The 22,215-nt window shown below is 40.1% G+C and overlaps 1 long non-coding RNA gene across 1 annotated transcript in view; it reads left to right on the top strand.

Annotated features, from left to right (window-relative positions):
* The first annotated feature begins 4,055 nt into the window (after window positions 1-4,055).
* LOC115652247 overlaps window positions 4,056-22,215 on the top strand; it is a 110,088-nt gene continuing 91,928 nt past the window's right edge. The window contains exons 1-2 of the long non-coding RNA XR_004000589.1: window positions 4,056-4,109; window positions 9,910-9,964. This is a non-coding gene — a long non-coding RNA (uncharacterized LOC115652247). The remainder of the gene's footprint in view (window positions 4,110-9,909; window positions 9,965-22,215) is intronic.

Here is a 22,215-nt window from a genome sequence, read left to right as displayed (position 1 = left end):
AGCGCTGCGGCACTGATTACACTGAGGCTTTACAGCGCTGTATCTTGCAGCGCTCAGGGGGGTGTTTTTTCACACCCCTGAGAGCAAAAGTTGCAGCGCTGTAAAGTGCCAGTGAAGCCTGAAGTACACAAGAAGAAGTAAATGTAAAATAAAGCTTGTTGCTTTCATGTGCTTGTAGACATAAATCTTCATCGTTTAACTTGAACTAGAATTAACTTTCTCATGGCACCAGTAGTTTGAGAATCAACATCTTTGAAGACAGTTCTTTCTCCCTCCTTTTCTGTGTTCTTCTCTTCTTTTCCTCATTCCACACTTGTAATTATATGTAAAGGATCACAAGGATGGTGCACAAAGCATTACAGGAAATGTGATCTATATCTACAGTATGCTGCATATTTTAATTCTTGTATTTGGTAATTACATAAGGAATTGTTAATGAAAAGCAACGTTTTTCATGGACTTGCACCAACCTACAGAATCATTGTTCTTTTCCGGTTGATTTGTCTTAATAAAACTGTCAGGAGAAGCTTCTTAGAACTCTTCATAATGTCCACTCTAGCTAGAGCAGCACATACTGCTTTGCAATACTTCACTTTAATTGATTTTTCTTGGAAAAACTGTGTGTGTATCCAACTGCAAAGACAGAGTAGTTAATACTGGAGAATTGTGATTAAGCAAAGATTTCTAGGTAAGCTCAAAGATAAAGAAACTTTTAATTGCAATAAGCTTTTATTACTGTTCCAGCTTTCACAAAGCCTGTTTTAAATTCAAAAAGGCTTTTAATTTCTTTCCTTCAGTAATATGTAATACAGAAAATTCATGGTTTGAATTAGCTTCATATTTATGCAGAATATACTAAAAAAATGTTCATAATTAACTCTTCTGTATTTATAGAATTTAAGTCCCTTGGCAGAACTGAAATTGGTGCCACATAGAGTAGAATTTACCTCTTGACATTAGTAAAGACTTATGTGAAAACTTAGCTGCAAGTAGTACTGATGTGCACTCCACCCTTAAAGTTAGTTTTTCTCAAGTTGAACCAGTGGGAAATTTGAAGGTATTACTCCCCGATTTCCCGCACCCCCCCCCAATATTTTTGTTTAGGATGATTTTTATTATTAAGATACAATGCGAATGAATGTTCAAGATAGCTGGACATATTAGTAAGCAGCATTTTTAAAACTGAAGGGAGTGGGAGGAAAAAAAGGGGGAGTGAGATGAGTGAGTAACTCACAAGGTTTTCTCTCTCTTTTTTTAATGCCTCATGTGAATAGAAGGGATTTTATGTCATGCAGTAGAAATACTTTCAAAATAATTAAAAAACTGGGCTGGCTGACCTGACTGTGAACAAAAGGACCATATTCAGTAGACAGCAAACCCCAAAAATATTTGAATCCATTTGGATCAGTTGCCTAAAACTGGCCAGCTAAAGATCCCTGTAGGAGGCCTAGATGACAGAAGATAAATCCACACACTCTCTTCCCCATCCCCTCTCTTCTTTGTGGCCCTTTCCCCCTCTCCCCCCAACACCTTCTCCTCTTGACTCAGTTTCCTTAATTTTATTTGTTTGTTTTTGATATATGCTGTAAAAGTCCATGTGCTGGGAATACATGGGAAATCCAAATATTGTGTCATTATTTGGTCTTCTCTGTATGCTTACTTCTGTACTTTGTTGTATATGTGGGCACCTAGAATTTGTTTAGTTTGTTATAAGAAAAAAAGATTGAAAACATTTAATAAAAAATAGATTTTAAAAAAATGCAAAAAGCTTTAATTAAACCATATTTTTTTTAAAGTGGTAACCAAGACAAAATCTTAAGTGTAAAGAATCTTTTACAGAGTTAAAACAAGCTTCACTCAAATATTTAACATAGAAAATAGCTCATCATATTTTCTCTTTGTCTCCATATAATGTGTTGAGTGATTTCAAAGCAAAGCTTATTGTGGCATTGAAACAGTGTAGGCATCTTCATTGCTGTGGTACAAAAACTACCATTAATTAAAAGTGGCAAAAAGAACTTGTCACTTTGCAGCATGATCCCTACTAGCTTTGATAAGTTTTCTTCTGCAAACTCAATGGGTGAAATTTGCTCTTGTGCAGAGGGCCAGCACAAGACCAATGCACCTCTTAATGGCAAAATTCTCAGCTGATGTAAATTGAGCTCCATTGAAATCAATGGAGCTATGCCAGTTTACACCTGCTGAGGGTCTGGCACACAATATCGTAAACCACCAAGGGCTCAAATGCTGAATAGGTCTTGTGCTTAATACCCTGCACAGGAGTAAATTTAACCAAGTGTGAATGGACAAACCCACCCTAACATGAAAGGGCTTCATCATCTTTTAACAAACCATATGGTAAAAATATCTATGCATATTTTTCTGTTACCTTCAGGCACTGCTAAGCAGCTGGTATTAATGAATAAAAATAGCCAGTGAAATCATAGCATGTGGTTGCTAGGAAGGAACAATTTATAGCCCGGAGTATTATAGATTACTGTGGGGAGGGAGGACCCACAACCTCTGAAAGCATGCATGATTTCTGCATTTGATCTAGATCTAGGGCACCTGTACCGCTCAAGGCAACAGAATGCTGGACTGATTAGCAGGTATTAATTCTATTCTTACCACTGATCACCATGGGGAGCGGGAATCTGAGAACTGCAGTTTTTAAAAGGGCCATTAGTGTCATTTGTTTTCTTGTCATGTACAGCATGTCAATTTTACAAGGGAAGATTCCCTCTCATATTTGGTGCCTATTGGAAGTATTTTCATAACCAGTAATCCAAATGTAATCCATAAAGTGAGCCTCTAAAGGTGGCTGTCATATAACTTAGTTTAATGTCAAAGCACCGGGCCCTGTAACATGAGACAGGTATTTATAGCCCTCGGTTACATTTTCACACCTTTCTATTTAGTATAGTTCAACAGCACTTGAGTGAGTCCCTTTCTCTTACAGAGAGCAGTGACACATTGCAGAACCAAAAAGGGGTAACAGCATTAGAAGATTGAACAGAAAAGTGAAGGTTGCTAATTTTCAGGGAGGCATCTGATTTATTGCAATACCACTGTGTAAGTCAAAGTCCCAGTGTCACTCCCTCCTCTCTACAAAGAGAGTGGAACAGAAAGTGTTGGGCAAGGATCGGGTTCTGGACTTGAGGGATATTTTCACCCAAATGCTCTGGCAGGTGCAGCAGCCACTATCAGCAGGACCACTCAATACAAACCCTGCTCAGTGAAACCTCTCTGAGAAGCCAGGGAAGCACTGAGAGTTGGGGAGGAGGAGCTGGACTGACACAGGGACTGATCAGCAGGCCTCATGTTCCCTGTCCCTCTGCCTGGGGATGAGAACCTCTCCCTTTCCACAGATAGGGAGCATGGCAAGGGATCTCCGAGCGCAATCTTTCCTAGAGAGGAATGGGGGGGGGGGGGATAAGAGTGGCAACAAATCAATACATCTGACTTGGATAGAGAGCACCCACCCTCTTTTTATAGTGTTTCAACACTAAAATCTACTAAGCTCAACAGACTGGGCAAACTGAACTGTGTCTCCCAGCAGCAAACTTTCTTCACATCTTCCTTAAGGCTCTGCTCATATCTATTTGTGAATAATGTGAAAATTGCTGTGGTGCTTCAGTGAACTGGTTGTTTCCTTCTACCAATAGCTAGGGTTCAAATTGGGCTATGTTCTAATTGGGCAATAGTGCAAATTGTCTATAAAAAATATTGTCCCATCATAACATAATGATACTTAGGTCTAATAGTGATCCAGACCTGACTGAAATTGATGAGAGTTTTTCCATTGACTTCAGTGGGCTTTGGATCAGGCTCAAACTGTGCTTTTTCAGCTTGAATTTTCAAGGGGGGCCAGGTGAACTAGGCAGAATTTATGCACTTTCTGTAACTCCTATAGGCTCCTCTGAAAATTGCAGCCTACATTCACAGATCTCAAGCACCTTAACAAAGGTAGGTTAAATATCTTACTGTGGGTTTTATATTCATCCTGTAAACAATAATTTTATTTTATTTGCAGCTAAACAATGATTTTGGCAGAATTCTTATTTGGAACCAAGAGTCAAAGTTCACAATGAAAAGCGAAAGCAGAAAGTGTGAGTATATTTAACAAAGGCAAAACTTTCATCACACTTAAGATAGCTAAAAAGAAATACTTTTTAAAAAACATTGCTTTTCCATGCTGTAGTTGGCACAGAGATCTTCTGATAAAATAAGTAAAATAGCTATCATAAAATGCATGTTAAATGGATTAAGAACTGGCTAACCGATAAATCTCAAAAGGCAGAAGTTTCTAATTTCACCTATTACATTCAATGCCCAGTCTTACGAGAAGGTCAGACAAGATGATCTAGTGGTCTCTTCTGGCCTGAAACCCTGTGAATCTATTTTATGTATTTGCAATGAAAGGGAAGGAGGTCTGTAACGGGAGCAGCGGTGACTCCAAGCACCAGTGCTCCAAGCATGTGCCTGGGTTGGCAAGCCGCGGGGGGCATCCTACCTGTCCCTGCAAGAGTGACAGCCAGGCAGCCTTCGGTGGCTTGCCTGCAAAAGGTCCGTCAGTCCTGCGGATTTGGTGGCAATTCAGCGGTGGGTACGCCAAAGCTGTGGGGCTGGCTGACCTCCCGCAGGTGCGCTGCCGAAGGTTACCTGACTGCCATACTTGGGGCGGCAAAAAAGCTAGAGCCGCTCCTGAATGGGGGAGAGGCAATTCACAAGATAATCTCTCTACAAAGATTCAACCCACACTGTGAAAATGTCTGAGAACTCTTGTTTAGGCTACGAGAAGAGCTTTTGTACAAAAAAGAGGTAGGAATTTCAAAAGCACTCAGCACTAATCAGAATCTTCTGCCATTAAAGTCAACAGGAGCTGAGTCAGGCCAATGTTTACTTGCTTTTGAAATTCCCATTTCTGGAACTGTCCAGGAACATTTCATGTATCATGAAGGTTGTTACTGAGTGGATATTCCAATCTCTGTCTAGCTGATAGTTGAACAGAGTAAATGTCTGTGATGTTTTGTGGCAAGCACTAACAAGAATTTAATTTCAGGAAAATTCTTTGGGATTAGAGAAGGCATGAACATTACCAAATCACAAGCAGTAGCAATCACTCAGTACTTGGGAGCACCAAGAGTATTTTGGCAGGCAGACAGGCCTAGTAAAGACTCTAATTACATTTTTTTTTAAATTTTAGCTCTTTTACACTTGTTTCAAAAAGCAGTTTGAATTTTTTGTTTACTCTCCATTGTTGGTAATGACCTCTTAAAAGCTGGGAATGTCACTTCTTTCCCTAACCAATTTTGTCCTTTCCATTTGGTAAATGCTAAGTCTGTGTATTTGTCTGGTTCTAATATTCCACTCTGGCCCCGGGGGTTGTGATCACTTGCCACCTTCAGTGACTTCCAGTGGCAATTATGGGTGCTCCTCTTAAATGAGACCTTTGTTAAGGCTTGGTTTTCAAAGCTGCTGAGCACCTGCAGTTCCCATTGACTTCAGTAGGATTTGTGAGTGTTCAGCACTTGTGAGAAGGTCATTTTCTTTTAATGTAGCTGTCACTGTCCTGCTAAACACCAATCTTAGCTAAGGACTTAATGTAAAAATCAAAATTGCATCAAGACAATTAGTCCTTCATGTGGAAAAGGCATTTATAGATACATCAGACAAAAAATAAGTTGAGATATTTGTTATGGAAACAGAACTCCATAGGTACGTAGCTAAAGACTTAAAAACTTTTACTCCAGAAATACTGATATGCATAATTATCTCATTTTTTGCTAAGCATTCATAAAGCATTCATAAACTTCAATTCTTAGATGCTTACATTAGACCCATTTCTCATTATATCCAACTGAAATTTGGAATAGCAGCTGCCTATCCTGATCCTGGCTTTTTTTTTTTTTTTTTTTTTTTTTTAATATTTAGAAAGCAGCCAAAATCTTACATTTTTCTGGCACTTGGAGACTTCAGTGTCAGCAGCTGCCAATTAAAAAAACCCACTTGCAACAGAAAGTGAAACTTAGGATGCTGAACTCACTCCCCTTGCTCCCCAAAAGTTTTAAGCACTTCTCACTTCTGCTTGGGATTGCTTTGGCCAGCTACAGTCATGGTCAGCCTGGCCTGCTGAGGGTTGAGGGAATGAGGAGGGAATTGCTTGGTTCCGTGATTCTAGTAGTAAAGGGCAATGTCACTGAATATTGGCACTGTTTTCCACAGGCGGTGGTGATTTTATCTGGTATCTCATTCCTGAGGGTGATAAAGGCCGAGAGAGCACAGGTGTTGCTGGTGTCCTAAAGCCTGGGCCTCTATGCTGCTAGCCTGTATACTGCACTGATGCCTGTGGTAGTTATCACCGAATGGTGTGGGAAAGTGTCCGACTGTGCAGGAAGAAATAAGGCTGCCATCCCTAGAAAACTTTGGCAGAGGATTGCAGGGCACCTTCATGAAAGTTTCATTGAGACCTCTCAGGAGGATTCAAGGGACATGCCTGTGTACATAAAGAAACGGCTCTGCATGGTCCCCCCGACTAACTCTAGACGGGAATGAAAAGCAGATAGCAACGCTACCTCTCTTAGTTGAACCACTACCTCGTCTAGCATGAGTAAATTAGTGAAAGGTCAAAAAAATGTGTCCTGCTGCTTTGGGGATGCCATCCCTGTAATTGAAAATGTATCTATACACTTACCTCAGGTTCTTTGCCCTGCATCAAGCTCATCGTGTTTGACTGGTGGCACTGGCTGGACTGCAGTGGCATTAAAAACAGGTCCTGGCTCACTGCGCAGCTGGATCCCCTGGTTGCCTGTCTCCTATACTCCTCCTCCTCCTCCTCACTGGTCATGGGGGTGCTTGTGACCCAGGCTCCTCGGAGGTCTCCATGGTGCCGTTGGGGGTGGGGATGAGGTCTCCGAGTATGGCATGCATCTCTTTGTAAAAACAGCAAGTCTGCAGCTTGGCACCAGATCGATTGTTGGCCTCCCTGGCCTTCTGGTATGCCTGCCACAGTTCCTTGGCTTTCATTCAGTCCCTATCATAGCCCTTCTCCTGCAATATGCTCAGTCGTGTTGATGATTTTACAGCTGGATCGGAGCTGTGCCTACACAGTCTTTTCTCTCCATGGGTCCATGAGATCCAATATAACTTGTCTACTCCAGGCAGGAGCTTGTCTGGAATGTGTAGCTAGCATAGCTAGCTGAACAGTTGCACTCAACAATGGAGAGCTGCTAAGTGTGCTTGCCAAGCTGGGCAATCAGGAAAAGGAATTTCAAACATTCACAAGGCTTTAAAGGGCAGGAGAGCTTCCAGTCTCTGTGACCCTGGCTCAGTGGAGTTCACAATGGTGATCAGAGCAGTCAATGTGGGGCATCGTGGGACAGCTGCTGGAGGACAGTTAAAATCAACCTAACTAACGCAGCGTCTGCACTCCCACTGCGCAGACATCAATACATCAATCATGGCTCAGTGCCGCTCTGGGAGGTGGTATTACTATGTCAGTATAACCAGGTGTTTAATGTGATGGGAGACCAAATTGAGTGTAGACATGCACAACTAAGTCAACGCAAGCTCTGTTTTATCAACCTAATCATATAGTATAGACCAGGGCTCAGAGACTGTCAGACAAGGGGGCTTTTCCTTCTAAGATTGGACTTCAACAATAACAACAGCAGTGATATCTCCAGCCCAACTCAACTAACTTCTTCTCTTTCCCCACAAAAGGACAGTTAGTACATCTTTGATACCATCAAAGAGACTGCCAAACAAGGAATTTTTCTTTCAAAAACCTCTCCAGCTAAAAGGAAAGGAAACAGAAAAATCTTGTTAAAATGAAAGTCTTATTCAATACTTTACATTTCAAAAGTTTTAACTGTTTTTCCTTCTTTTCTTTAATAAAAGATTAAAAGGAATTTTAATGGTGTGTTTACCATGATGCTAAGCAGGCAGAGGTCTCTGTATACCAAATCCTGAACCTTATTTAATACTAGATAGTGACTAAGTTATATTAAACCTTTGACCTCTATAGTCCATCTTAATTAATACAGTAGATATGTGGTACTTAGGTGTGGAATGAAGTTGGAGGAGTTTCCTGAAATGTCTTTGCATGATTACTAGGTTACAGATAAAACTTTTGAGAGTGTGCTAGAAGGAAAGTACAAGACTGAGATCAGAAAAGGGAGGCAAAGGGCATGCATGTAAGCTCATTCAGCAGAAAGAATGATACCGTAAATACTGGAAATTGTGAATATATTTGTAACCGACCTTCAGGGGACAATCCACTTTTTAATCATTTTGTTCCTGATGCTTCCTGTGTCTGAAACTCCAGTAGGATACTGAGCTAATTGTTACAAAATATGTTCCCAATAAGCAAATCAGGAAGGGACATGGAATCTGAGGAAAATCAAATGTGTGTTATGTTACGTTATCACTCAGATCAAATGCATGTCTGTCACATTATCACTTCCTGTAGTCTCTTCCACCTGGATCACACTGACTACACCACACTGCATGACTGGCCTGCATGACTACATTTGTCAGAATACATTGTAGAAGGATGAAAAAATTACTTATTGTTTAGCATTTAAGACCTTATGTCATTTTAGAAATAGAGTGCTAGAATATGGGGGAGACTTACACACACGCAAGCTATTGTAGGACTTATGACATGCATATAAGAACATAACCCTCCCCTTTCTCTTCCTTCTCAAGTCTACTATTAAATACATCCATGCTTTTTAATTTATACCTCAAAATGACATTTGGAAATCTTAATATAATATAAGGAAAACTATCTCGTTTATAATAATGGTGGTGGGTGCTATAGAAAACACTAAGGGCTATGTTGTCTCTTTATGATTGCCCTGTGTAAGGCTGCCCCTAGAGAAGCCTGAGAGAGAGTTTGTGACTCAGAGTCACATTGATCCTCCCGATCTCCTTGCTACTCCAGGGAGGAAGTATTCAGGTCTATGTCTGGTATAGCATACTTCCCCTGGCACAAATATATAGGCTGGTGCTTTGGGGGGTGGAGAAGTGGACCCTTGGTTCTGCCCTTTCATAGACCTCCATTTGTGGGTTGGGAGGACACAACAACTTTGTGGATTTTGCTTCCCCTCCCATGCTGCTAACCATGTTATGGGGAGCCAAAATATGCTTCTGTCACACCATATGCTTCTGTCACTCCATTGTGCAGCTATACAAACTGAGCCACTATGACACTTTGATAGACAGGTAGAATATTAACAAAGGTTTAAAAAAGGACTTTGTTCTCTCCCCCCCCCCCACCCATACACACCCTGGTTTCTGTGGGTAATTGGACTTCTAGTGTCTGGTCAGCAGTGCTGACTGGAGACTGCCAGGTTCCCTTTCTGACTCGACTTTCTGGTCAAAAACTGGGCACTTGGCAACCCTAAGCTGTGGCTGGAGGTCTGTGGTTGGGAGCTGGGGCTGGAGCCAGGGGAGGAAAGGAACTGGGAGCAGAGCAGGGCTGGGTGGTACTCTGTCCCTGCCTACCATGCCCCCTGGAAATTCCTTGGTCCCCACAGTTTGGGGACTATTGGTTTAGAGTGTTTTTAAGGTTGAGTTAACGTTTAATTAATAAAGTTGTGGCTTCTTCATTGAGCTAACATTACTTTGCTTGTTTTCCATTGAGTTGAATCCAGATCTAACCAGTCAGATGTATGTACAATGCATTTGATAAAGGAGATCCTAAAAACCCTACAAAACTACAAAATTATCATGGTTATTTGCGCTACTTTACATGGATCATCAGATATCAAATTGTGGTATCATCAGATAAAGATTTCCAGTTTCATCCAAAATTCATTGATCTTCAAAACTCTCAGTACAAATGCCTATTTATCTGAACTCGAGGTAAATTCTAAATCTTTGTCTTATCTGTTTGTTTCATAGAGAGTGATAAAACAACTTACTTTCAAACTGAAAATATCTCATGCTGTCATAAACAGTAAGTATATATGTATATATATAGTTTACCTTTCAACATTAGCCAAAATTTGGCAGGGAAACAAATTGCTCCACTAGAATCAATATTTATAAATTCTTCCTTAAGAAAATGCATGTTCCCCTAGCCACACTGGGGAAACATTAGAACTTGATAATCCAGAAAATAGTGCCATTTTGAGAACAAATTGCTTTAATAGTGGCAGAAATTTGCTCTTTCTCTGTTCAATAAATTAAATACATTCCATAACTTCTGCCTCCCACGTGTTGACAACATTGCTGGACTTCTATTTCAAAATGAATAGTAAATCACATAATAAAGATATGTAGTTTTATTTACAATTTTAAAGGTAAATTTTGGTACTCAGAAAAATGTAGAACTGATGGACAGACCAAAGCCAGGTGTAGTTCAGACACATATTCAACAAACTTCCCACAGACAGCTCTGTCAATACACTTCAATCCTGACTTGCTCTACTCTCTGCTTTGCCACTGACAGAGCACTGCCAATGCTCCTCAGATCTGAACAGCTGTACAATTGGCCATTTCAGTCTTCAATCCTGAGCTTTAGAATGCTAGATCTGACTTTGGGTCTGATCCAAAACACACTGAGATCAGTGGAAAGAGTTCCATTTACATCAATAAACTTTGAGTCAGGGCCTAATTGTACCCAATTGGTTTTTATTTTGGGGGATGAGTGCATTTGAGTATTAAGACCATCCGGTTCCTTTTCGTTTTATTGGCACTGGGTTTGAAGTGAACCAGGAATTCTAGAAATGTGCCATCTTGATACTGAAAATATATATACTTCACTGCCCTGCTCAATTTGGTCTCTTACCAGTAGGCCACAAATCAGTATAAGGAATACAGGAGCAGCAATAGAATAATGATACCTAGCTCTTATATAGCCCTTTCCATCTGTAGTTCTCAATGCACTAAAAGCACCTCCTACCTGTGTGTCTCATCCACATATTGTATTTTGTCATTAACCTAGAATGCAAACTCTTTAGGACAGGGATTGTCTCATAGAGCACCTAGAACAGTGGGATTATAATCCCCGAATAGGGCATCTATGCACTACAATAATAATACTAAAAATGAAACCTGACACTGAGCAGCTGACAGCTTCTATGCCACAATACTAGAAGCCAATTGCAGAACAAGGGAGTGTGTCAATAAAGGAGAGACATGCAGCCCATATGAGAGAAGAACAGACCACAACACTATAATTTTGGTACCTTTTCTTGGTGTCCCATTCCCACAGCTGTAGGATTTCCTAAATTCTATATAGTCCTCCTCTTGGAGTGCAGTATTTCTCCTGAGAACAAGGCCTGAGGGGTTCATTGATTAATAATCATAAAAGTTAGAGGTTGGTGAGGGTAAATCAGCAAGTCACATGAACACCAGATGGATTCATTGTTTTATTTTTTAAACTATAAGTCATTAATTAATTCACAACACTAAAGGCAACAAACACATTTGTAACACAATTGCAGCAAAAAATAAACAAACAAAACATGCTGTACTTTCCAGTGAAGAAATTGCAAGTAATTAAAGCTTTATTCTCAAACAATCTTAAATCTTTAAATGGATAATAGTGATTTTCGCTTTTAAATGAAGTAGACAGCTTAATCCTTTCCCCCCAAAGCCCTTATTTCTAAAAGCATTTCTTCATAAATATCTCTTGAGTCTTCGTATTATGTAAGTTAATGTGTGCCTGGGCTATAATAAATATTATGTAGTTGACATTTTTAAATAACGTTTGAATAGTTTGGTTTCAACCCAAAGTTATTAGTAAATCAAACAAATACAAGTATTGCTCTTATTTGCTATTCATGTTGAGCCAGTTCATTCTTCCGTAAAACTCAGAGTATCAGGACCTGACAGCATACCTGGAATTAAATATACATGATTTATTATTTTAACACATCAGTTTTCAATAGGATAACCACTTACAATACTCATAATGTGATAAACTGTTGCACTATTGGAGATTCAATTCAGTTATGAAGTTTGTAATTTTGAAAAATGTATAAACTTCTGTTACTGAATCTGTGTTTATGTATCTCTGCAAATAAGATACTTGATTGCATTTTCCAGTTCTTCTGCTGTTATTCTTTTGCTGGAGACCTGAGATTTGAAGTCCTAAAGCCCTCATACAGCAAAGCACTGGGACTACTAGTGCTTAAAATATGCACACGCTTAAGTGCCTTTCTGGGTTGGGACTTAAGCTCTGAAGGGGCAACTTGTTCAGGGACAGAAAAAAGACTGGTCACCTTGATGAAAGATGAGTACATAGTCAGATGTTAGAATTGGATAGTAGAAGAAAATCAGATAATCTTGTTTTGGGACTGGATGAAAGTGTTTGTTTTTGGTGGTGGTTGTAACTATAGCGGGATGTGACCAAACACTTTTTGCCAGTTAAGTGACTTAACGGGCAAAGCAACCCTTCCTCTTTTTACCAAACGCAGTATATCTCTTCCTGCCTATAGAAAGAGAATATTAAGAGCCCATTCCTTTGAGTTACCTTCTCCTGAAAGGCCTTAGAAGAAGCAGACAGAAGAAGAAGCTAAGAAGTTGAGGTAAAAATAGCATGCCTGACAGCCCTTTCATCATTCTTTTAATCTTCATTATCCTCCAAGGAGGAAAAAGTACCCCCTTGCAATATTATATTATTTAGGAGGAGAGTCAGACACATGTCCAGCCCCTTAGAAGACATAGTGCCCAAACTCATCTTGGCCTCCTTAATATGGATTTTCTCTTTCTGAAGATTGTTCTCTTAGAGGCTCTGAAGGGCCATATAGTCAATGAACTAAAAATATTATGTAAAGGGAAAAAAGAGGCATCATAATGTTACCTCACTCTGTAAGTAAAGCCACTGTAGACGTGAATGTTTCCCTTCTGGAGGCTCTATACCAGAGGGAAATAAGACTGAATTTGAGGATGACTTTGCCCTGAAAGTAGGAGAAATCTTGGTGGTGGATGTTTGTGCTGTGAGTTTCTCACAGTTATGGTGTCTCTGGAAGTAGAAGGGAGTGGTCCATTATTCAACTTCCTTTATAATCTTGCGCTATCCAGAAAGGGAAAAAAATAGGTCACTGGCAACTTCTCCCAACTTTCCTGCCTTCTCGAGGGAAAAGTTGACTACCAGATGCTTAACTTTTCTTATATCGGAGTCTGATGACATGACCCAGTTTGTGTATGTTGTTTTAATATTTTCCTCTTCCAATGGTCTCTCTTATGATAATCTGACCCTCCTGTGTTTTATATCCCTTTCTCCAGACACCTCCATTCTATGTCAGTTCTGCACTCTTTCTTATGGTGCAGCCAGAAACCATCAATGGATGGTTACACAATAATGGTGCTAAACAAACTACTCAGAATGAAAATCCAGCCCTTGGGGATGCAGTTCACCTACTCTGGCTAATAGGGCCTGATACTGCAAGGTGCTGAATACTTTCAATTTCCATTGAAGTCAGTGGAGTTGAAGGCACTCAGTACAGCACAATATCAGACTAATGAAGACCCTCAATTGGTGTGGTTTGGTAATGTCACTTCATGAGTTGAGTGGGCCTGAAATGCAAACAAAGGCCCAGATTCTTGACTCTCCTTCTGGCCAATTTGCACTGCTTCACTTTACAGAACCAAAAAATAAATAAAAACAGAAAAAAATCTCATTCTCTCATAGCCTCCCTGGGTCATATGAAGCATTTTCTTTTCCCCTTATTATTTCTGTTGCTTTAAGTGTCTCAGTTTGCCAGCCTGTTGGGCTCATTTTGAACAACTGTTGTCATATGCATGTCTTTTTCACTGCCAGCTACCCTCTCCTCCTGGTCTCACAAACAGCAGCATGTATCACATGCCAGAACCCAGATGGGAGCTGGAAACAGCATGAAAGTACCCTCTCCTGCATTCTTTCAACATCATTCTCGGACACTGACACTGGGCAAATACCAGAAAACATTCACATAGAAAAATGATTAAAAATACCAAGAACTATATTAATCTAATTTTTAAAATGAGAACTTGAAAAACATTCAGATAGGAAAACAAAGTAATACTATGAACTATATGAATCTGATTTTTAAAATGTGAATTTATCTGACCTCTTAAAATAATGTTTATTCCACACACTCAGAAACATTGCATTTTGGGTTAGGTAGAATAACTGATGTGAAACCTGCTCTTTTTTGAGTACTGTGCAAGTTGGGTCATTACTGAATTAAGACTAAAATTATGAACTTTTATTAATTTCTTTGAAATCCATTGTAATAATCTTAGCATCAAAATAATAAAATTCACATGTTGATCATGTACAGGAAATGTACAGTACTGCTCATCATCTTACCTTATATATCTATTTTCTTCTGTGCAATAAATGAAAAAAGTTAATCCTTAGCTCAAGAGATATATCACACAAATATACCATCAGGTAGGTGGGTAAAGATCAAAAGAAAGCAAACAACTTCATACTGTCCATTCAATCATTCTAAATAGTAGAACTAAACCCAGGACCACTTCAAAGATCATTGTTCAGGAAATGGATAAATAATGAATCTTAATTCATCAGAGAATGTAGAAACAGAGAAAAATGTGGATAGATACTCGGTATGAACAATAATTTAATTACCAGGTCACAGAAATAGCTCACAGCCATTTCATTTCTATAAGTTTATCCTAATAGTATTTGAGATACTATTTGAGAAATGTTTTTTTCTGGAGCTAAGAATTGTTAAACTAAGGGCTCACATCATTACTCTAAATGTGTTGATCTTATCATAATTACCCGTCTGGTCCAGCCTCTATGAGTTCAATTTAATATGTCTGCCCTCCAGCTCTGGTTCCTCAGCCTCTGACCTCCTCATTCCTATCTCTGTCTAGTTTGCTTTTACCTACTTTGGGATCAGAAGTCTTCCCTCATCTGCTGGTTGCAGAACAAAACCACTCAATAGTAATTCTCTGAAGAACCACTGATTTTGATGATTGTCATGACAAATGCACATCTGGTTTGGTTGGGAGGGATTTTAGTCTGCAGTGGTGGCTTAAGTAGGTAGGGATCTCCGAATCAACAGGCTAAAACAAAGGACTTTTTCACACAGCATCCACCACTTCACTCAGGGGTTGAGGGAAGGCAGTGAGAATTCAGATGAATTCCTGTTGTCAGACAGGAATTTCCTTTCTTTAAAACATTCATATTGTCAAGAATCTGAACTCCACAGATGACCAACGGAGCTGGAAACAGATTCATTTTAGGAAATGGGAATGGAACATTCATCATATCTTCTGTATTGCTATAGAAAAGGGTTTCCCTGAGTGGACCTGCTGGCCCCTGACTCAAACAGGGATGTGGTCGTTTTCTTTTTCATATTCCAGGATCCAACAGCCCACAGAGTGGATGGTCTCTCACTTTCCTGGGGGATTGTCCTGGTAAACACTTTTCCTCTGACAAGCAAAGTCTTTACAGCCCAAGTTCACCAAGTATTTCATTATGTGACTAACTTTAAGCTTATGAGTCATTGTAGAATGTTCATATACTTAAAGTTAGGCACATGATAGAGTACCTGCTGAAGTACCTCAGAAAATTGCAAGGCCAAATACAAGGACCTCTCAAGAGTTCCAGGTAGACTCAGCAGCTCTGGGAGCCAATCTCTAGATCACTTTCTTTGGCTTCCTTTCTCGCAGTATCTTGGCATTAACTTTTACCTGTTCAGCATGAGAATTCTGATCATCTATATCAATCAGCTTGACTCTTGAGTTTTAGAGGGAAAAAGGGTTTTTTAACAAGCAATTATTTGACACAGTTCTACATCTTCTGCATATGTCAGGGTTTATATTGTGATGAGGTGGGTTGTCACTGTGGAATTGAGGGCCTGGTTCTAGTCTAGGAAGCTTTTGATTTTTCTGTGTCCATCTGCTGGAATTTGAACTTTCTCCTTATAAAATGTTGAGAATTTAAACTAGCAGCTAAGAATTATCTTTCTCTTTCTGAATATTTCCACAACTTCTTGGTGTGGAGTTAGTATGTTTAAGGGATTTGGAGGGGTCTTTTGCATTTGTGTAGCAAATTGACACTCAAGAGGGCACTTGTGAAAACACAAGATCCGCATGACCAGAAGGCAGTTTTCTTCTAGATTGGGGGTGAAATTCTGCATCCACTGATATGATGGGAAAACTCCCATTGCCTCCACTGAGGTCTGGATTTCACTCTAGGTCTAAAATTGGTATGTGGCAGAGGACAGCCATTGAAACAGATCATAACTTGACCAGAAGTGGAAGATGTGCAAAGAAAGGGAATCATAGTAATTGATGACATAAAACCAGTGGGGTACCTGAGGGCTGTTATTGGGCTTACTTGTTAATATATGTGCTGATGTTTCTCTTAAAAACTTGTCAACTTTGGCAAGATCAATATTTCCTTAAAGTAGGGAATATTTGAAAATATTGTAAATATTGAGATAACCAAGGTGTCCTCTTGAAAACAAACTAGCAATCAGTTAACAGTAAAATGAGCTAATGTTGCTGGTGATATGAACATGGTGGGCTGGAAATTCCATGGAACTAAACAAACAGTTTCACAATGATTGGAATATTGGAGGCTCAGGGCCAGATCTAATGCACGTTGAGGTGGCCCTTAGATCAGGCCATAAATAAGCAGCTCAAGCAGATCAATATAGGAAAGTACTAAGAAATGTCATGGGAAAACTAATCTCAAGAGGGCATCATGTAGACAACTGACTAGGGAGAGAGACTCCAGGCAGATTGTAGATGCTCTGAAACCATCTGCACAGGATTTGGGAACAGAAAAACAAGGCAAAGCAAGGTCCTCTCCCTGTGTAGATACTGAGAATATAGCACATCAGTTATCAGTTATTGTGACATTAAATAAAGCACCAATGAGGACACATTTGGAATATTGTTGCAAGCAATTCTAGTCACTATTTTATTGCGAGGAAATTACAGATACTGAAAATGTGCAGCAGGTGGCAACCAAAATGATTTTCTGGGGACAGGAGGCAAGAGGTTTTAAACATATGAGTTATGCTGATAAACTTTCCAATATAGCTTAAAGGAAAGAAGTCTGGGAGAAAAGGGGAAGTTAAAGAAATAAATAATTTCCTGAGAGGTAAGGAACAGATTGATGTCAACAAGCTGTTTGAGTCAGAGACAATAAATAATTCCAAATGAAAAGGTCATGAAATGAAGTTAATAAGGACTTCAGGCAGAGTCTGGTAAATAGAAACACCCGCTCTACTCCATGATGAACTCAGAAGGTGGGGGTGAAACATAGCTCCTTTTTTCTTTTGTTTTGCAGTGGAGGTTAAGGCCTCATTTAAAAACCTCTGAAGTCAATGGAAAGACTTCTAGAGATTAGCCGCTCACTTAGCAAAAGACTCTGTTACCCTTACTCAGAGTAAGGGCTGGTCTACACTGGGATCTTATATCATCGTTGTTATTGCTTTCTCAAGTGTGTGAAAAATCCATTCCCCGGAGAGTTTTAGCTATGCTGATGTAATCCCTAGTGTAGGCAGCACTAGGTCGATGGACATATTCTTCCATTAATCTAGCTACTATCTCTCAGGGAGGTGGATTACCAATGCCAACAGAAGAACCCCTCCTGTCAGCATAGGTAGTGTCTACACTGAAATGCTACAGTGGTGCAGCTGTGGCACTGCAGCTCTGGCACTGTAGTGCTTTAAGTGTAGACAAGCCCTAAGTAGTACCACAACAGCACAGTTGATTTCCAAATGGTTTAATGTGGTAGAAGCTACCTGACAATGATGACAACACAATGGCAGTCAGTCTGCACCAAAAGGACAATAGGCTGTGGTGTGTAGAATGTTATTGTCAAAGTAATAGTTCGATGATATTTCAGTGATCTCAGATATTGTTGGTCAATGTAAATCACTACTTACTTAGCAACACAATACCCACTAAATCCAAGACTGTAGCATGCTGTTATTTCACCACATTTCAAAACACGTGATCTTTCATATTTCTCATTGTTCACTGTCCCCATCTACTTTCATACCTTGTTATTGTAATTACTGAGCATTACAATATTTGCATTAAATTTCACTGTGTGCATTTATTAGAATATTGTCATTCATAGGAATTGTGATCAAACTCAGTTCTGTATATTTCACTGTTTGTAATGCTTCCGATACTTACATGTGTAAATACCCGGAGAATCCCCTGAAAAATATCAGTCTGCAATCAAATGTAAATTCCTAAATGCAGAGGCTTAGAACCATCCTAAACCCATATAGGTCCTTTAGTATCATACTATAATACACACATTGGAGTCACATTTAGACTTAATTTAAGCAAATACAACTTCCACGGATATCAGTAGCCAAATTCAGTGGTGGTTTAAGTAGTGGTGTAAGGTTTTATGTTAGCCATAAGTTTGTCACCATTGAATTTGCCTCACTTTTCACACAATTGGAAGTAAAAAGTGCAATTTATTTGAAAACTTCATGAATTGCAACATCTAGTTGCAAAAAATGTAAACAGAAATCAACAGAATCTGTATGACACACAGAGATACAGACAAAGGCCTCATTGTACTAGCCACTGTACAAACACTTAGCAAGAGATGATCTCTAACCCAAACAGCTTACAATTTGAGTCAATGAGATAAACAAAGGCAGAGAAAGGTGAAGTGTCTTGCCCAAAGTCACAGAGCAGCTAAATGGCAGAGTGAGGAATAGAACCTAGGTCTCTTGACTCCCAATCCATCGCTTTAAACTCATCACTGACATAATATTGTTACACTAAATTAAATAAAAAGTTACTAAAGAAGTCAAAAAGCCACCATGGTGTTTGTGTGCAGACTTAATGATCTTGCTTCTCTAGAATGCTGCATAATTGTGTCCTCTGTTTGAGACAAAAGACATGATGCTCATCACTTGTTAAATTAACATGTTAATTCAATACAAACAATAATTAGCCTGGCCATTTGTTCAGTTGTAAACTGGAAAGTCCTGTTTTGGAAAGGTTTGTCCCTAGCTGGCACTGGGAGTGATTTTGTCTGGTATCTTCAGGCAGGACAATTTTGCAGAACCCAGTGCTCTGTCCCTGCCAGCATGACCTTGATGTGTCAGTGGCTAACAACAACAGGCCAAATCCTAGCATTCTTTCTCAAGTAAAGCTGCCACTGGAATCCATGAGAATTTCACCTGATTAAGGACTTCAATTCTTTCTACGTTTCTACGCAAGTATTTCTAGTAAATAATAGGATTTATTTTGAAATAACTGAATCTCTAGCCTTTGTCACTAATTTCAATGGGAGTAGAGTCAGGCCCAATTAACAGAGTAAATTTCATTCAATAAAATGGCAGCTCCTACTGAGAGACAACAGGAACATTCACAGTTATGGAGATAATTGAAATAGTGACTGGAACTTTTGTTTTGAAACATTAGATATAAATAGAAATCCATATAATGTTTTCAGTATTCATTTAGGCCCTGATCCAAAACCTGCTGAAGTCAATGGCAATCTTTTCACTAAGTGAAATGGGCACTGAATTAAGGCCCTTAACTAGTTAATAATGTGACAGAACTATACTTTTCTAAAAGATTAACATAAAAAAAATATCTTCAGCCCGAAAAATCCTGCTCAACTGTAGCATGAGAACAATTTGCCAAATAAAACAGGAGGTTCCAATTTTGCAGAGCTTTAGGGGCTCCTGGCAGAGAAGAAAGCTGTACATGTACATGCTGACAAGTACAAGATAAGCAAGTTTTCCAGTCAATGGAATCTTGTCAGTTTAATTACCCTCCAGTGTGTATTTGCCATAGCCACTTTGGAAGTCAATAGTGATGATACAGGTTCTGTTAGTTAGCAGGTAGCCATACTGTTTGATTGAACAAATGGGGCCCAGATTAAAAAGAAGAGAAAATACTGCAATAAAATTCATAGAAAGCATCCTTCTGAAACCGCTTAGTGAATCTAGCCTCAGCAAAATTTTAAAACTAAAAATCTTTATTTAGAAAGCAAGTTAAGGTTACTAAGTGACCTATTTACAAAAACAACGAGGAGTTCGGTGGCACCTTAAAGACTAATAGATTTATTTGGGCATAAGTTTTTGTGGGTAAAAAAACCCACTTCTTCAGATGCATGGAGTGAAAATTACAGATACAGGCATGAATATCCTGGCACATGAAGAGGATGGAGTTACCTTACAAGTGGAGAACCAGTGCTGACAAGGCCAATTTCAGACATGGTGGACGTGGTCTATGTTATATCCTTGGGGGCAGCCGGTTTAGGAAGAAATCACTTGAGGCCAGAAAGCAGACAGCTAACAAAGCTACCATTTATTTACAAACACGGAGCTCACCTGTCCAGCTGACCTGAACTTGGCTGGGCTATCCCCTAATAATCTAACTCAGTTGGCATAGGAACAAAAACCATGGCAACCAAATACACAACATATTCCTCCCCCCTAATAAGAACATCCCCTAAATAAAACACACACTAGACTAGAGAAGGAGGGTAGACTGCCTCCATTTCCGGCTAAACCCTGGGGATTATTTTGCCCCAGAACCATGGTTTCGCCCTAGCTAAAGATCCAGCCGATGAGGAGGCCTTCTATCTCTAGGTGGATTATGGAGAACTTCTGGTGTTGTTGCACCCGAAAGTACCATGGGCTCAGGCCTGACAGTGGGCTCAGGGTCCGAAGCATGAACGGGTGAGGAGATGATATCAGCTTGTGCTGCGCAAAGTGGTATCTCAGCCGCCGGCAGTAATGGAGGAGACAGTCAAGAACAGGTGATTCTTGATTCGGTGTCTCACCAGAAGACTGGAAGTTAGACCACTCAACTGCAGATGTATCATGAGGACTGGCATGACCTGGCAACAGCTGATCTACATGTTGCCGCCAGGTGAGATTCTCTGCAGTCCGGACTGTGTAGGAAACAGGTCCTGTTTGAGTGATGATCGTGGCAGGGACCCATTTAGTGCCAGAAGTATAATTCCGAGCCAAAACTGGCTGTCCTGAGCTAAAGGTTTGGTCTTTTGCTCTGGGTGCCCGTCTGATGACTTGATACTGCTGCTGACATTGCACAATTTGTCGGGGTTCAGAAGGTTTCAGCAGATCAAAGCAAATGCGCAGCTGTCGTCCCATCATTAGAAAGGCCGGGGATGCCTTGGTCATAGCATGAGGTGTGTTTCTGTAGGAAAGTAAGAAGGTATCCAGACGCTTTTGAATGGAGTGTTGTCCCCTTGCTGATTTCAAAGCGTGTTTCATTGTCTGCACAAGTCTTTCAGCTAATCCATTGGTGGATGGATGATATGGTGCTGAAGTGATGTGGTGTATCCCATTTGCCTTCATAAAATTTTGAAACTACTGAGAGACGAACTGTGGTCCGTTGTCACTCACAAGTTGTTCTGGCCGACCAAAATGACTATAGAGTCCCCGCAGTTTTTGGATAGTACTCTCTGCAGTAGTGGACTGCATTATAGAGACTTCTGGCCATTTAGAATGGGCATCTACTGCCACCAAGAACATGCTTCCTTCAAGGGAGCCAGCGAAGTCAATGTGAATACGTTGCCACGGGTTTTCAGGCCAGTCCCATGGGTGTAGGGGTGCCCACTGGGGTGCATTTCTCACCCTCTGACATGACATAAAAGCTTTTGCCTTCTCTTCAATAGCACTGTCCAATCCAGGCCATCAAAAATAGCTTCGTGCAATTTCCTTCATGCACACTATTCCACAGTGACCAGAACGTAGCTGTTCTAACATCTGTGATCTCAGTGGTGGTGGAATAATGACACGTCTCCCCCATAACAAACAACCGATAACTCCTGGACATGTAAGTAACAAGATAGAGTGAGACCAGAGAGGTTCGTCGAGATTTTCCGTGCATCACCAGATCCATAATTTGGGACAATACTGGGTCAATACGAGTTGCCTTCTTTATCTGAGTAGCAGTGATGGGTGTATTCTCTACCTCTTGGTTTCTTCTTCAGTCATTCGGTGCACTTCTGCCCAGTTCAGCTGAATCTTCCCAAGCCAAGACCTACCCATTAAGGCTGGGTAATTACCTCTCACTACAAACAGTGGCAATTTAGCAGCCTGTCCATTGAGCTCCACCTTAACATCAACAGTTCCCAACATGGGCACAGCTTCTCCTGTATATGTCTTCAGAACAGTATTTGTTGCCTTAAGTGGAAGATGCTGTAGCTTTTCTTTATACACAGTTTTGGAGACCAGCGAGACGGCTGCACCGGTGTCCAGTTCCATGCACATAGGT

Source organism: Gopherus evgoodei, chromosome 5, assembly GCF_007399415.2.
Source record: "Gopherus evgoodei ecotype Sinaloan lineage chromosome 5, rGopEvg1_v1.p, whole genome shotgun sequence".
NCBI lineage: Eukaryota > Metazoa > Chordata > Testudines > Testudinidae > Gopherus > Gopherus evgoodei.
The sequence above is the reverse complement of the archived record's forward strand: the minus strand, read 5'-3'. Positions and strand labels throughout refer to the sequence as shown.